General features: G+C 41.5%; 1 long non-coding RNA gene and 1 pseudogene across 2 annotated transcripts; one reads left to right on the top strand and one right to left on the bottom strand.

Annotated features, from left to right (window-relative positions):
* Positions 1-542: 542 nt before the first annotated feature.
* On the top strand, positions 543-6,093 carry LOC115053898 (uncharacterized). 2 transcript variants are annotated; one of them, XR_003841544.1, is made up of 3 exons: positions 543-672; positions 3,251-3,354; positions 6,031-6,093. It is a non-coding gene; the product is annotated as an uncharacterized LOC115053898 (long non-coding RNA). The 2 variants fall into 2 exon arrangements; XR_003841543.1 differs by lacking the exon at positions 543-672 and adding an exon at positions 2,912-3,136.
* Positions 6,094-11,458: 5,365 nt separating this feature from the next.
* LOC115057359 (protein NLRC3-like) overlaps positions 11,459-14,293 on the bottom strand; it is a 39,028-nt pseudogene continuing 36,193 nt past the window's right edge.

The raw sequence follows: 14,293 nt of genomic DNA, 5'->3' as shown, positions 1-14,293 counted from the left end.
CCACACACCAAAGCATACATGCACAGAGAGATAGAAAAGCGCATTCTGTTTGCATGTCTTGGTTATACACAACTTCTAAGTTATGTCTGCCCCTGAGCCGATTTCACTGAGTCCCTGTTCTTAAGTGTCACCTGTACCTCATTAACCCCTTCCAGACATGTATTCATGCTGTGCTCCGCATTCTTTCTGTGCCAGATTGTCTCACCACTTGTGTCAGTTTCTCATTCATTACTGGAGTCTGTTCAAACTAAATAAGACTGGGAAAAAAGGGATAAACATCTATTCAGAATTCTATACAGAGTTTAACACTGTCACCATGTGGTCTTTCTGGAGACCAGAATCCTGTCTGTCTGTCTGCCTGTCTGTCTGTCTGTCTGAGTCTCTCAGTTTAAATGGACCTTCAGTAAATCATCAGTAAAGTGATGAACCTTCATGACTCAGCTCTTTATCTCCACTGTGGACTCAGAGAAATGTGCTGAGTCAGCAGACTTGAGGTCTGTGAGTTTCCAGCTCAGTGTGTTCACTCCAACACGTTAACATGAGCTGAGAGGAAGCAGCTGCTGCACATCTGGACTGAACAGGACTGATTGCTTGAGAAAGTGATATAAAGTAGTCCAATAATGTCCTTCTAGCGGAGTTCTACTGGAGTGGTGCAGCAGACTCTCAGCTCAGGTAGGGGAGGAGCTCTCCCATCTGTGTTCTTTGCTGTCACGCTCTGATCTCTTGGACCATGTGTCCTTCTTAGGAAAGTGTCCTGGGTTCAAATCCCAGAGAAGCCTGTCATTTCGTACGTTGGTGTGAAAGTCGTTGGTCATAACTCCAGCATGAAAGTTAACATTAGCTATGTAGCAATGGGATGGATGCTTCATTTGCCTTTGTGTTGGAATGAATTCATACACTGCGGGGCTACGGGTCATAGAATGAGAATTTTTTTAATGATGGGCATGGTGCTCTTCTACTGGCAAATGAAGTAATCAGGCATTTCAACTTCAGTAGACTAACAGTTTAACAAAAGCAAACTTGTGTATTATGTGCCAAATGAAGCAAAACATGTTGCTCTTCAGTGTTTGAAAGCCGTGTTTTTTCAGTCACTCAAATGACAGCTACAGCACTACACTCGAAATGAACAAATAACTTGTAAAATGACTTCTTTCATTTTACTTAACAAGATTAATAGCTCCAAACTCCCCATAGCTACTCCTGTGTTGCCACGGTCTTGTGACCACTAATGCACGCATGACCTACCACCACTAACAGTAATAATAATACTCATCTATTTATTTATATAATTCTTTTAACAATGCTCAAAGACATTATACAGGAATCAGCTGAAATTAATTCTGAAGCCATTGCTGAATTACATAATTAATTGGTTATAATATCAGACAGTTTGAAATCCAACAGGAGAGCATTTCTCTGGCAGGACTGGTTTTGAAGGTAAAAAGTTCATCAACTTGGCAGCAAAACAGATTTAACAGTACTACAGAAGGAAGCTGTACTTTGATATGAATGAAAACAATGTTGGCAGAGGGAAACTTTGCATTCTGTGGTTTGTCCAAGTAAAATGGGTGACGTGTTACTCATGTTAGCACGTTACCTTTGACAAGATAACTGAGAAACTTCAGGTAGATGCAACACAGATCATCCCCAGCGAGTGAAGAAGGCAATAAGACTAATTTGTCTTTAAACCTGAATTTGTAACTTCAAAGACAACAGGAAAGAAACAACCATGGATAGACTTTCTGCCCAGCTGTATGGTCACAATGCTTTATATATGCAATTCAGTAAATATAAAATATCGATGATATTTTTTGTGTTGGGTGTTGTGTTCTAATCCATTATTATAGGTTTCCTCAAAACTTCTCAATGAGAAGGAGGAGCAGTTGTGCGTGTCATGAACTGAAAGCTGTTTAATAATGTCTTAGTCTGTGTTAGTTCTGCCATGAAGAAGGTCATAAATGCACGCTATGATAGAATCAACACCAAGATGTGACATTGTCGCACTCCACTTCCGGTTGTCTTCCCTCCTGCCAGTACTTTTCCACTTACCTGCCCAGCTCTACCTGCCTGCTGTACCCACCTAATCAGTGCATTTGTCTCATTCCACCCATTTTCTGATATGATTTTCTGATCATACCTTGGCAGAGTTGTGGCGTGCCAAGTGAGGCTGAGTGGAGTGAGGGAGGAGCGTTGTATGCCCATTAGGACTGAGAGAGAAGCTGCACTCACACACTCTCTGTGAGGAAATTCAAGTCATGTGTTTAATGTATAAAAGAGAGACTGCAACAAAAACATCAATTTCATCACACTAGTATTGGTCCAATACTGTTAAAGACCTTGGTATCAATGCTGTTGATATGTGGATTGATCCGCCCACCTCAACTTGCCAGCACTTTTCCACTCACCTGCCCAGCTCTACCCGCCTGCTGCACCCACTAATCAGTGCAACCATCTCATTCCACTCATTTTCTGCCAGATTATCTTTAGCATCATGTGAGGGACATTTCTGGTGTTTTGTATTTGGTTTGCACCTTTAACCCTCAGTCCTATTAAAGTAATATCCACCTATGATACAAAATTTCAATACTAACTGATGGTTAACGGGCGTTAGGTCGAAAAAAAAGGACAGCACATACTGAGAACAAAGAAGAACAGTTCAACAGTTTATTCTGAAGCCCCTCTGGTGAGGGAATCCAGGTAAACAGGGGAGAGGTGAGGGGCCGGCAGTCAGAGACAGACGGTGGTCAGGTTATGCGGACAGAGACAGGCAGGGTGAAATCCAGACAAACAGTCTGGCAATGAATGTGAGAGAGCTTTGCAAGATGCTAAAGATAATCTGGTGGAAAATGGGTGGAATGAGATGAACGCACTGTTTAGGTGGGTGCAGCAGGCGGGTAGAGCTGAGCGACGGGGTGTTTATCTACCTTCCCTGCTATCTGATATTTTCCTATTTATCTTCACTTTATTCTTGTTTTAATATAAAATAGGATTCACTGAGGAAACTAAGATGAAATCACCAGACTTAAACTAGATTTTTTTAAGGTCTTTAAATGGTCACAACAAAATAATCTTCAATGAAAGAAATTTTTATCAACTCAGCTTTCATGATGAAGGATAAGTTGATTTCCTTGGACTGGTATGCAGTGTTATTGTTGAGCCATGATAGAACAAACATGTCAGAACTGGTCTGAAACGTTGGATGAACTTGGGTGAGTGAATTAAACTCGTCTTGTTGATGTTACACTCTCAGACACCAGGACTGACGAGGGAGAAGAAGCAGCTTCGTCTCTTCAGATGTTACTTCGACACATGAAGCTGTAAAGTGACTAAATCAACCTGAAGTGAGTTCAGCAGGTGAGAATCTGTAAATGTCTGAACTGGATCACTGTGATCACATTGTGCTCTTTGACACAGATTTTCATCTTACTTTTGGTAGCGGATTGATTGTAATCTTTTTATTATTGGACACTCTTCAGAACTCATCGACCTGTTAACTAAGAGTCAGTGTGGACAGAGAGGAGGCAGCTCTTTCCTCTACTGAACGGGACAACAATATTCAGGAAAACGTGTGACGTAAATAGTTAAAATAACATTTAATAGTCGGGATTTGAATTACAGAATGGTAAAGAATTTAAAACAGGCAGAAAAACTGTGAAGCGCTTTTTGATTTTTAAAGTTAGAGGGCAACAGACATGCAGCCATCGACACTGCAAAGATTCTCACTGAAGGACAAACAAACAGAACAGAACAAACATGTCAGAGCTGGTCTGAAATCTTGGATGAACTTGGCTGAGTAAATTGAACTCTTACTGTTAATTGTACACTCTGAGTATTTCCAGATACAAGGAAGCCATTGAAGGTTTAAAGCAGCACTCCACTTGTTGGGGATTATCTAAGTATTATTAATTAATTATTTGTGGGAATTAAATTGTCACAAGTTGTTTGCTCAATAATGTGACATGAATTAAATCACAGCTCCATCAACACATCCCACAGTCAGATACCACCATCTAGTGGACAGACAGAAGAAGCACCATCAGACCTGAGATACATTTCTATGAGACTTCCAGATTAATGACAGGTCAGACTAATTTGTGTATGAAGTTGTGGAGGCACATTATTCAACCCTCCTATTACTCTCAAATATTACTAACACATTTCACCCTTGGGGTCAATCTGACACAAGGAATATTTGTGCCAAGAAATTGATTTACAGATTTTCAGGCCAAACATTTAAATTAGAAATAATTTATCTTGAAAATCTTTCATCCAAACCTTTTCTAATTTGGGATGAACATTCATGATTCTCAAACAATGAGACATAGTGATTAATCCCCCACCCCTCTCACTCACCCCTCCTTTTTTTGGTTATCTAGATTTGGGACAGGCAGTGGCAGAGTAGTTTTTGTGTTTTGTTTTGGGGTTTTTTTGTTTGATTTTTTTTTCTCCTTTTTTGGTGTTTGTGAGGGGGTTTGCATATTTGAAACAGAAAATCATAATGAGAACATCAGTCAGAGAGTCAGAACATGGAACCGCTCTTTCTGCACACAGTCAAGCTTCTAGTCTGGACTACTTTACACAGGATGTGCAGTGTGTGTGCATGCTCCTTGCAGACATGTTTGTTGCATAACCGGTGATGCTGGTCTAAGAATTTCGGGTGGGACAAATCTGAGACCTGCCACATTTCTCGCCTGCGGTTTGTACCATTGGAGGAATTGGGATGTTTGTCTCTGTCTGTATGTCCTTCACAATAGCTACAGCAGCTGTTGATGCTCTTGGAAGGCACCGTCTTCTCTCAGTCTGAGGTTTCACCAGTGCATTACCAAGCTGCTCCAGGAAAATCCTCCTTCGGCTAAGTTTTCCCCTTTTCCAGTCCTTGTTTATTTCACACCATATCACAAATGCATTGTATGCACTCATGTTAATGATGTGGAAGAAGATGACAAGGGGCCAACAGGCAGTCATGTGTCGACAGTTTGATTTGTAAACTCCTGCCAAAATGAGCAGGCTAAAATACGTAGGTTTCCAAGTCAACTACATCCAAGTCTTCCCAAGTCTTCCCCATACACACGCTTCCCCTCTAAATTTGTCATTCCAAGAACAATATTTTCAATTGCTGGTGTTATGAAGAGCTAAAATGATGACCTGATGTCTGATGAACCATTTTGATAATATTAGCAGCACTAAGTCTACCCTGCTATTGAAATGGAGAAAGGGACCATATTTTCATTTTGGAGGGGATCGTGTTGCTGGTGGTTGAGTGACAACAGGAGGGTCAACGCTCTCATTCCCATCAGATGACAATGCCTCCAAATCAGGGTCCTCCTCAACACAATCCTCTGTGTCACTTTCACTGTCAAAGAGCTGTTCCAACATCACTGACAGTAAACATTTTCCCAGGGAGATATCAGCTCTACTTCAGCAGGGGTGGTCAAATTGACCCCAGGGGAATACCAATGTGTGCAATATGTGTTCAGCACTTGGAAAAAATGTCATGATAATTTGATGCTTAATCAACTGCACCCATCAAATTAGGAGAAGTCATGGTCATAATCAAGTCTATGAAGCAAAAAAAAAAAAAAAATTAACTATTGTTTTTTGAATGATAAACATTGAATGTGGTCAAATTGACCCCAAAGATAATAGGAGGGTTAAATAATGTATCAAATAAAGAAACAAATGTTTAAGGTTCATCCTAAACATCAGATGAGAGAACCACCTCCTCTGATCTTGGTTTTCCTGACACAGGTCAGAGTGTTTTAAATGTAACTTTTGATTTTATGTATTTTTTATCTTTTACTTTGCTTCAGGAGGAATGATTTGGTCGTCAAAATGTATTTCATTAAAATTCTGTTCCTTCAAATGTGCCAACATATGGTGATCAAAACTGTGTCAGGGATCATTAATTCTTCAACTTCATGATTCAGGAATGTTTCTGTTAAAACTGAATCTGACTGAAATCAACAGAGAGAGAGAAAATTGTTGTAATGGTGTCCTGTTGTAATGAAGCTTTTTGTTGTTTGTGTGAAGGTGGAGGCTCAGCTATGAATCAGTGTGAGGACAGAGAGGAGGGAGCCCCTCCCTCTAAAACCACTCTGTGTGGGGAACATGAGAGTCAGACCAAAGCTCAGAGGTGAGATGAGGATCTCTAACTGTCCATCTGTCAGAGCTCAGCACTCAGATCACTGCTCCATCATTATTCACTCCCACTGTCACTTACATTTTTTACTGCTGAACTTTTTCCGCTGCTGATATGTTGTTTTTTTTTTGTGTCTTCTTTGCCAATATAAAAAAAATATATAAATTAAGATGAAAAAATAAATCACAAAATAAAATGTGATTCGTGGTTATAAAAATGAAAGCTGGATTTGATTATTTTAATTTAAACAGATCATGTTATGCTCTGTTTCTTGGTTGTTATTTATTTTCATGTAAACTGGTTTCTTCTAGCAACCAGAAGTCAAGACCAGATTCTCCTGAACTGAGCTGTGTGTCCATGAAGAGTGATCGATCTATGGATGACTTTATCAAAGAAAAAAGGTAAAAGCTGATCATTTGTTGTTGTTTGACTCATTAAAGGTATCAAAGCTTGTCTATCAGTTCCTGGAACAAACTGTGTGTTTGTGTCTTTTCTCCTCAGAGTTCAGTCTGACAAACATCATCACACAGACCTGGACTCCATATTTATGGTGTGTAAATGTTCATCCAGTGACTACAACAGACACCAACAAAGACTTGAGTTTGAAGCTGCACTCTTTAGACCAGTAGAGCTTTACTCTGTGACAGACAGGAGTTGAATTGGGATTGAACAGGTTTGGGGTGGGAGAGAGTGGGAGAGGACTGGGAGTTGTAGTTCACCACAGAGCAATAATCCATCAGCCTCAACAGATATGTTCTGTATGAATATGGTCTGTTGGAGACTTTTACAAAACATTTCTGCTCCTTCTTCTTCATCTACAGTGAATCCTAAAGAAAAGTTTATTTTGTTGTTTTCCAGATAATTTCAGCTGTGACTTAATAACAAAGACCAAAGTTAATCAGATTCAGTCCTGGACCTCCATGGACTCTGTCTCTACAGAGTTTAAAGATGGAATAATTCATCAGTGAACTAGTTCAGGTGGTCTGATCCATCTTCAGCCACAGTCACAGTTAATACCCTGAATTTTCACTTCCTAAGTTGATGTGTTGAAGGGCTGTATCAGTTTGGTCTTCATGTGATGATCAGGATCTCTGTGTTGTCAGAATCTAAAGTCAAACTTAGTAAGTTACACCAGTGAAGTTAGTTTAGTGAAGTCAGCAGGTCTGAATCTTTCTGTGTAGCTCTGGAAAGAGACGTGGCAGCAGATGATACAGCAGCAGCTAAAGTTGAACTCTGCTGACTGATGATCTGATGCTTTGATCCATCAGTTTATACTGAGAGTGAACTTTACACAGGATGTTATTGTGTTCCAGCTGCTGGAGGAGAACATCGTCTGTTTTGTGAAGAACGAGCTGAAGAAAATCAAAAGGAGTCTGAGTCCAGATTACCCACAATTCATCAAGAATGAGGATGATGAGGTGGATGAAGAGCAGAGGAGGAGCAGAGAGGCATTTCTGAAGATCACAGTGAACTTCCTGAGGAGGATGAAACATGAGGAGCTTGCTGACGGTCTGCAGAGCAGTAAGAGGATTTAATATGCTGGATCAATTACACATTTACTAAAGTCTCAGGAGACGGAGAGAAATATGATCATATTCTTATTCCTTAGGAGAAGTAAATATCAACCTTGTAGTTAGATTTTTTTTAATTTCATTTGTTTTTGTTCATTCAGAAAGTCATGCTCAAGTTTGTCAACGTAAACTCAAATCTGGCCTGAAGAAGAAGTTCCAGTGTGTGTTTGAGGGGATCTCTAAAGCAGGAAAGCCAACCCTTCTGAATCAGATCTACACAGAGCTCTACATCACAGAGGGAGGGACTGGAGAGGTCAATGAGGAACATGAGGTCAGACAGATTGAAACAGCATCCAGGAAACAGGACAGAGCAGAAACAAGCATCAGACAAGAAGACATCTTTAAACCCCCACCTGGAAGAGACCAACCAATCAGAACAGTGATGACAAAGGGAGTGGCTGGCATTGGGAAAACCGTCTTAACACAGAAGTTCACTCTGGACTGGGCTGAAGACAAAGCCAACCAGGACATAGAGTTCACATTCCCCTTCACCTTCAGAGAGCTGAATGTGCTGAAAGAGAAGAAGTTCAGCTTGGTGGAACTTGTTCATCTCTTCTTCACTGAAACCAAAGAAGCAGGAATGTGCAGCTTTGATCACTTCCAGGTTGTGTTCATCTTTGACGGTCTGGATGAGTGTCGACTTCCTCTGGACTTCCACAACACTGAGGTCCTGACTGATCCTACAGAGTCCACCTCAGTGGACGTGCTGCTGACAAACCTCATCAGGGGGAAACTGCTTCCCTCTGCTCGCCTCTGGATAACCACACGACCTGCAGCAGCCAATCAGATCCCTCCTCAGTGTGTTGACATGGTGACAGAGGTCAGAGGGTTCAGTGACCCCCAGAAGGAGGAGTACTTCAGGAATAGGTTCAGACATGAGGAGCAGGCCAGCAGGATCATCTCCCACATCAAGACCTCACGAAGCCTCCACATCATGTGCCACATCCCAGTCTTCTGCTGGATCACTGCTACAGTTCTGGAGGAGGTGTTGAAGACCAGAGAGGGAGGAGAGCTGCCCAAGACCCTGACTGAGATGTACATCCACTTCCTAGTGGTTCAGTCCAAACTGAAGAAGGTCAAGTACGATGGGGGAGCTGAGTCAGATCCACACTGGAATAAAAAGACCAGGAAGATGATTGAGTCTCTGGGAAAAGTGGCTTTTGAGCAGCTGCAGAAAGGAAACCTGATCTTCTATGAATCAGACCTGACAGAGTGTGGCATCGATATCAGAGCAGCATCAGTTTACTCAGGAGTGTTCACACAGATCTTCAAAGAGGAGACAGGGCTGTACCAGGACAAGGTCTTCTGCTTCGTCCATCTGAGTGTTCAGGAGTTTCTGGCTGCTCTTCATGTCCATCTGACCTTCATCAACTCTGGAGTCAATCTGATGTCAGAAAAACAAACAACTCGAAAGTTTAAAATAATAAGGACTGGATCTAAAACAACACGTCTCTACCAGAGTGCTGTGGTTAAGGCCTTACAGAGTCCAAATGGACACCTGGACTTGTTCCTCCGGTTTCTTCTGGGTCTTTCACTGCAGACCAACCAAACTCTCCTACGAGGCCTGGTGACACAGACAGGAAGTAGCTCAGAGACCAATCATGAAACAGTCCAGTACATCAAGACAAAGATCAGTGAGAATGTGTCTCCAGAGAAAAGTATCAACCTGTTTCACTGTCTGAATGAACTGAATGATGGTTCTCTGGTGGAGGAGATCCAACAGTCCCTGAGATCAGGACGTCTCTCCACAGATAAACTGTCTCCTGCTCAATGGTCAGCGCTGGTCTTCATCTTACTGTCATCAGAAAAAGATCTGGACGTGTTTGACCTGAAGAAATACTCTGCTTCAGAGGAGGCTCTTCTGAGGCTGCTGCCAGTGGTCAAAGCCTCCAACAAAGTTCTGTATGTGCAAATAAATCCAACAAGATCAACTAAATCTTTTTTTTAGTTGAGAATCAAAAACATGTTTCTTTAATAATTTCTTATTTTGCTGATTCCTCCTCAGACTGAGTGGCTGTAACCTCTCAGACAGAAGCTGTGAAGCTCTGTCCTCAGTCCTCAGCTCCCAGTCCTCTAGTCTGAGAGATCTGGACCTGAGTAACAACAACCTGCAGGATTCAGGAGTGAAGCTGCTGTCTGCTGGACTGAAGAGTCCACACTGTGAGCTGGAAACTCTCAGGTCAGAGTTCATGTTTGTGTCAAGACTTTTGATGTAGTTTATTATATATTTTATTTAATATTTTCATTAAATTGAGTTTGTGTGAATACTAAAACTGGATTTAGTTTTTTATTATAAATTTTTATTTAAATGAGTAAAAATTGAAAACTGAAGAGGTTTGTAGATTTTGGTTCGTAGTGGTGACTTCTATGTTCACTGAGGATCATTTACTTTTAGGCAGGTGGACACAACCTTTCTGCTGCTTTTGGCATCTGTCACAGTTGTGATGATGGAGTTCTCATTCAGGAAAATATTTAAGGGACCAGAGGTTGAGTGGACTGCTGATATGATGCTCTGTGGATGAATGAACCTTCTAGCTTAGTGTCTAGAAACGGTAACGCACACGTTGTAGTTGGGCGGCAGACAGTAGCTGGATCAAAAGACACTATTGTCCTGTCAGATGTGATGTAATTATTTAGGTGTGTGGGTAACAAAGAAATTCACCGCTAGCTGTTACTCCTACCTACAAAATAATATGTGGAGAAAATGTCAAGGCTAACTCTAAATCAAAGGGGGTTTTCATACATAAATCAAATTGAGGTTCCTTTAAAAAAAAGCACCTGTAATGTGTAACCCAATATACACACTACAAATCACAATCCATCCAAACAATATTTGCTCAGAAGGTTAATCGGCATAGACATAAACAAAATATCACAGTACACAGTTCACCCTGTTATCACAAATCATGGCAACACAAAACTTAAATCATCAATGCCCCAAACAGAATGGAGGGATGTGTGGGTTAGTCCAGATCAAGCTTCCTGTGTAACAGCATGAGGATGATTAAAAGTTTATTTTGAGGTGTGTGTGTGTGTTAGCCCAGCTGGTTCCAGTTCCTCTGGGGTTCAGTGTGTGTGAGTGGACGTATGGTGGATCAGTGTGTTAAATGGTTGAGGGGACAGTGATGGACTGTACTTAGCTCTGTTGTGGGGCTCCTCCAGGCAGGTATGGAGTCCCAGTATACAGGCACCTTTTTCCTCCTTGGTACTCCTGGGATCATCACCACTCCTCAGGCCATGGGTTTCCAAACCTCCAGTGAATCCAGCTGGTTCTCTTCCTCATGTTACTGCTTTCTTATTTTCCCAACATTTGTTGGGTTCTCCTTGCTGTTTGTGTCAGTAGCTTTTTCCTTCCACCAGTTCACAGTTGCCACTCATTTGTTAACTCACCTGTTTTTTGTTTTTTTTTTTCTCCACTCGCACTCCTGCAGTTTTTTCTACCACAACCTATTGGTTGAACATAGAACAGAATCAATGCATCACTATACAATGTTTGTGTTACTGTGTCTTTACTTTAATGAGTATGTTTGTTGTTCTGTTGTTTATCTGAGTTGTAATCATAGTCAAGTAAGGTTTGAAAAATATAACCTGAAGAAAAAAAAATAAAAAAAACAACCCTACCTCTCTGACGATGAAATAGGAGAACAAGATTGCCAAAAACAAATTCTCTCCCCTAAAGCTATGACAGCTACTAAGACTGCTATTTGTAACATAAACAAGTACAACAAAACTACACATGCACAGCCCATCATGATTCAGAGTTGGGAGCAGGAGGAGGAGTCACCTCAGTACAGGAGAACTTCCCTTTTAAAGAGGAGAACCAGCCAATCCCATCTTTACACCTGAACAGGAAATGGGACACACACACAGAGTGGACTCCACCCTGAGAACAAGGAGGGCAAACAACAATATATACAAATGATCAAAGGTCATAACAGAGTTCTTAATAAGGCAATAGGTTCTTCATTTTGGCTTCCTCCAAACATCCAGAGACCATTTATCTCTTTGCTTTTGGAAATATAATATTAATGTTGATATTAATTCTACAACATCATTTATTTTGGAAAATCTCAGATAAATCACTCAGAATATTGATTTCAGCTCACTGGCCCAGGGATGGTGATGCAAAGGCCCAGTCCAAGCACACCTCCTACCCCTACATTTTAGCTCTACCCCGACATTTTGCGCGCTCCTGTTAGGGTAGTGATGTCCCAATAACTTTTTTTACGTAGGGGAAGGGGGCATAATGAGGAGTAGGGACGATGAATCTAGCCCTTAACATCGAGGGTTTTCCGATTCTGACTTCCTGTGGTAGGGCCAGTTCGTGAGCGAGATGGTGTGGAGAAGTCTGAGGGGGAAAAAAAACTACAAATAAATAACAAGAGACAACAGATGTCAATGTTGTATTCTTCTCTGTGTACCTGTTGGTTTATTTATCCACCGAAGCATGATGAAATCTAAAAGAATGATCGCAACCATAGACTTTTTTTTTTTTGGACAAAATTTTTTGCTGCTGGGAATACCCAGTCGCTTGCGTGCCTGAACATAAACAATGCCGTGACATAGCAAGTGGTGTCCCAATTCCTTAGGAAGAAGCAAAGCTATACCCCTTGTGACTTCCTTTTGAAGGTTAAGGGGTGGGGGGGTGAGGGCTGGTGGGAGTGAATAGGGTGAACATTGGGATTGGGCCAAAGTGTCAGAATGAAATATCTTTTTAGTAATTCTATGATCAGGCAGCTTCACAGATCTGTTCCACAGCTGGAGCATTTGTCTCTTATGTCTGATACTCGAGGGCTCCCAACCCAAATCACCATGAAGAGCCAACACTGAGGTCCATTTGTGTACTGCTGTAAGATAACCAATAGCTCTATGATGCTGAGTATTACAAAGAGAATATTCACAGAATCCCCAGACAGCAGAAGCATCGTCTGACACACACACACACACACACACACACTCTCTAACTACAGAACAGAGTGAAAGTATGAACTCCCAGATGAGCACAGTGTTCAGACTTGTTCAGGGCTCTACCTGCAGACTGAGCTAAAACACTGACAGCTGGGTTAAATGTCATGTGTTGGTCCAATGTCAGGCCAAGACATGTCATCTTCAAATATATCATTCATGATAAGTTTGGTTTTCTGTGTAGAACTTTTGAAGCTTGTTTGCGGACTGTTTCTACTGGTTTTAGAGTGGACTTACCTACCGGAGCTCAATTCTATGTGTTTTAGCTGTTGGGCTTTCATTTCCTAAACTTCTACTTTCTAAACCTTCAGCTCTGAACAGATGATGAAACATTGAACGCTTTTAGGCAGGAACTTTGTCTCCTAAAGTCACATCTTTATTCTTTACTCAGGTTGGAGAACTGCAGTTTGTCAGAGATCAGCTGTTCTTCTCTGGTCTCAGCTCTGAAGTCCAACCCCTCCCATCTCAGAGAACTGGAGCTGAGTCACAACAATGACCTGCAGGATTCAGGACTTAAGGATCTGTGTGGTTTTCTGAAGAGTCCAGATTGTAGACTGCAGATTCTGAGGTCTGTTTACTTGCTGTTGTAGATTAGTTTAATCCAGAATGTATATTCACATTTAACTTGAATGTATTCACTCTTGAATGTATTCAAAATCGCTGTTGTTTCATGTTTCCAGTTGTTCTAATAATAATAATAAATGTTGTCAGTCTTTTCCAAAACTTGAATTTACCTGTTCAATATATTAATCATGAAAAGTCTTCCAGGAACCAAAGAGTTGGTTTCACATGTTTGATCTCCAGACAGAAACCAGGACCAAATCTTGCTCTTGGTCTTTGTATTGGAACAAAGTATGATGTGGACCAGCAACATTTGTGATGTCAAAGTGGGTGATGAGTTTGAGAAGATGGAGAAGTTCTGGATCAGGACATTTCTGACTGATTATCAGTCATCCGATCTCCATGATTTGTTCTTTTTTCAGGTTCAGATTCTGTTGGTTGTCAAAGATCAGCTGTTCTTCTCTGGGCTCAGCTCTGAAGTCCAACCCCTCCCATCTCAGAGAACTGGACCTGAGAGGAAACCTCCTGCAGGATCCAGATGTGAAGGAGCTGCGTGATCTTGTGGAGAGTCCAGACTGTAGACTGGAGACTCTGAGGTCAGTCCACTGTGGTAGATCTTTAATCCACCGCTGAATCTAATGTCCTAATAAATGTCTTCAGACTTGGAGGGTGTGGAGCTGAGGACCAGAGTCAGTTGTGTTGTTGAGACTCCAGCCCTCATGGGGCTTTCAGACACGTGGCCGTGGCCCCCCTGTGCTCTGAAAGCTGTTATTTCCAAAGGATTGGAGCTCCACCACAGGTTTCCCTGCACTGACCACAGTTCATGTGCAGCACAGTGATAGTTGTGTTTCTTTGTGGTGTGGTCATACTCAGTCAGTGTGTTACTGCAGTAGATGGAGTTCAGAGCAGCGGTACAGAAGCTGAGTGATGAGCTGCTGTGGACGGAGTCAACATCAAAAAGCTCTTCTACACACTTTGAAAACAAACAGTCCCACACATGTTGAAATGTTCTTCATTTAGAAGATTTTACAGCTTCATCTTCACATCAAAGCAGAAC

This window comes from Echeneis naucrates, chromosome 2, assembly GCF_900963305.1.
Source record: "Echeneis naucrates chromosome 2, fEcheNa1.1, whole genome shotgun sequence".
NCBI classification, from domain to species: Eukaryota; Metazoa; Chordata; class Actinopteri; order Carangiformes; family Echeneidae; genus Echeneis; species Echeneis naucrates.
The sequence above is the reverse complement of the archived record's forward strand: the minus strand, read 5'-3'. Positions and strand labels throughout refer to the sequence as shown.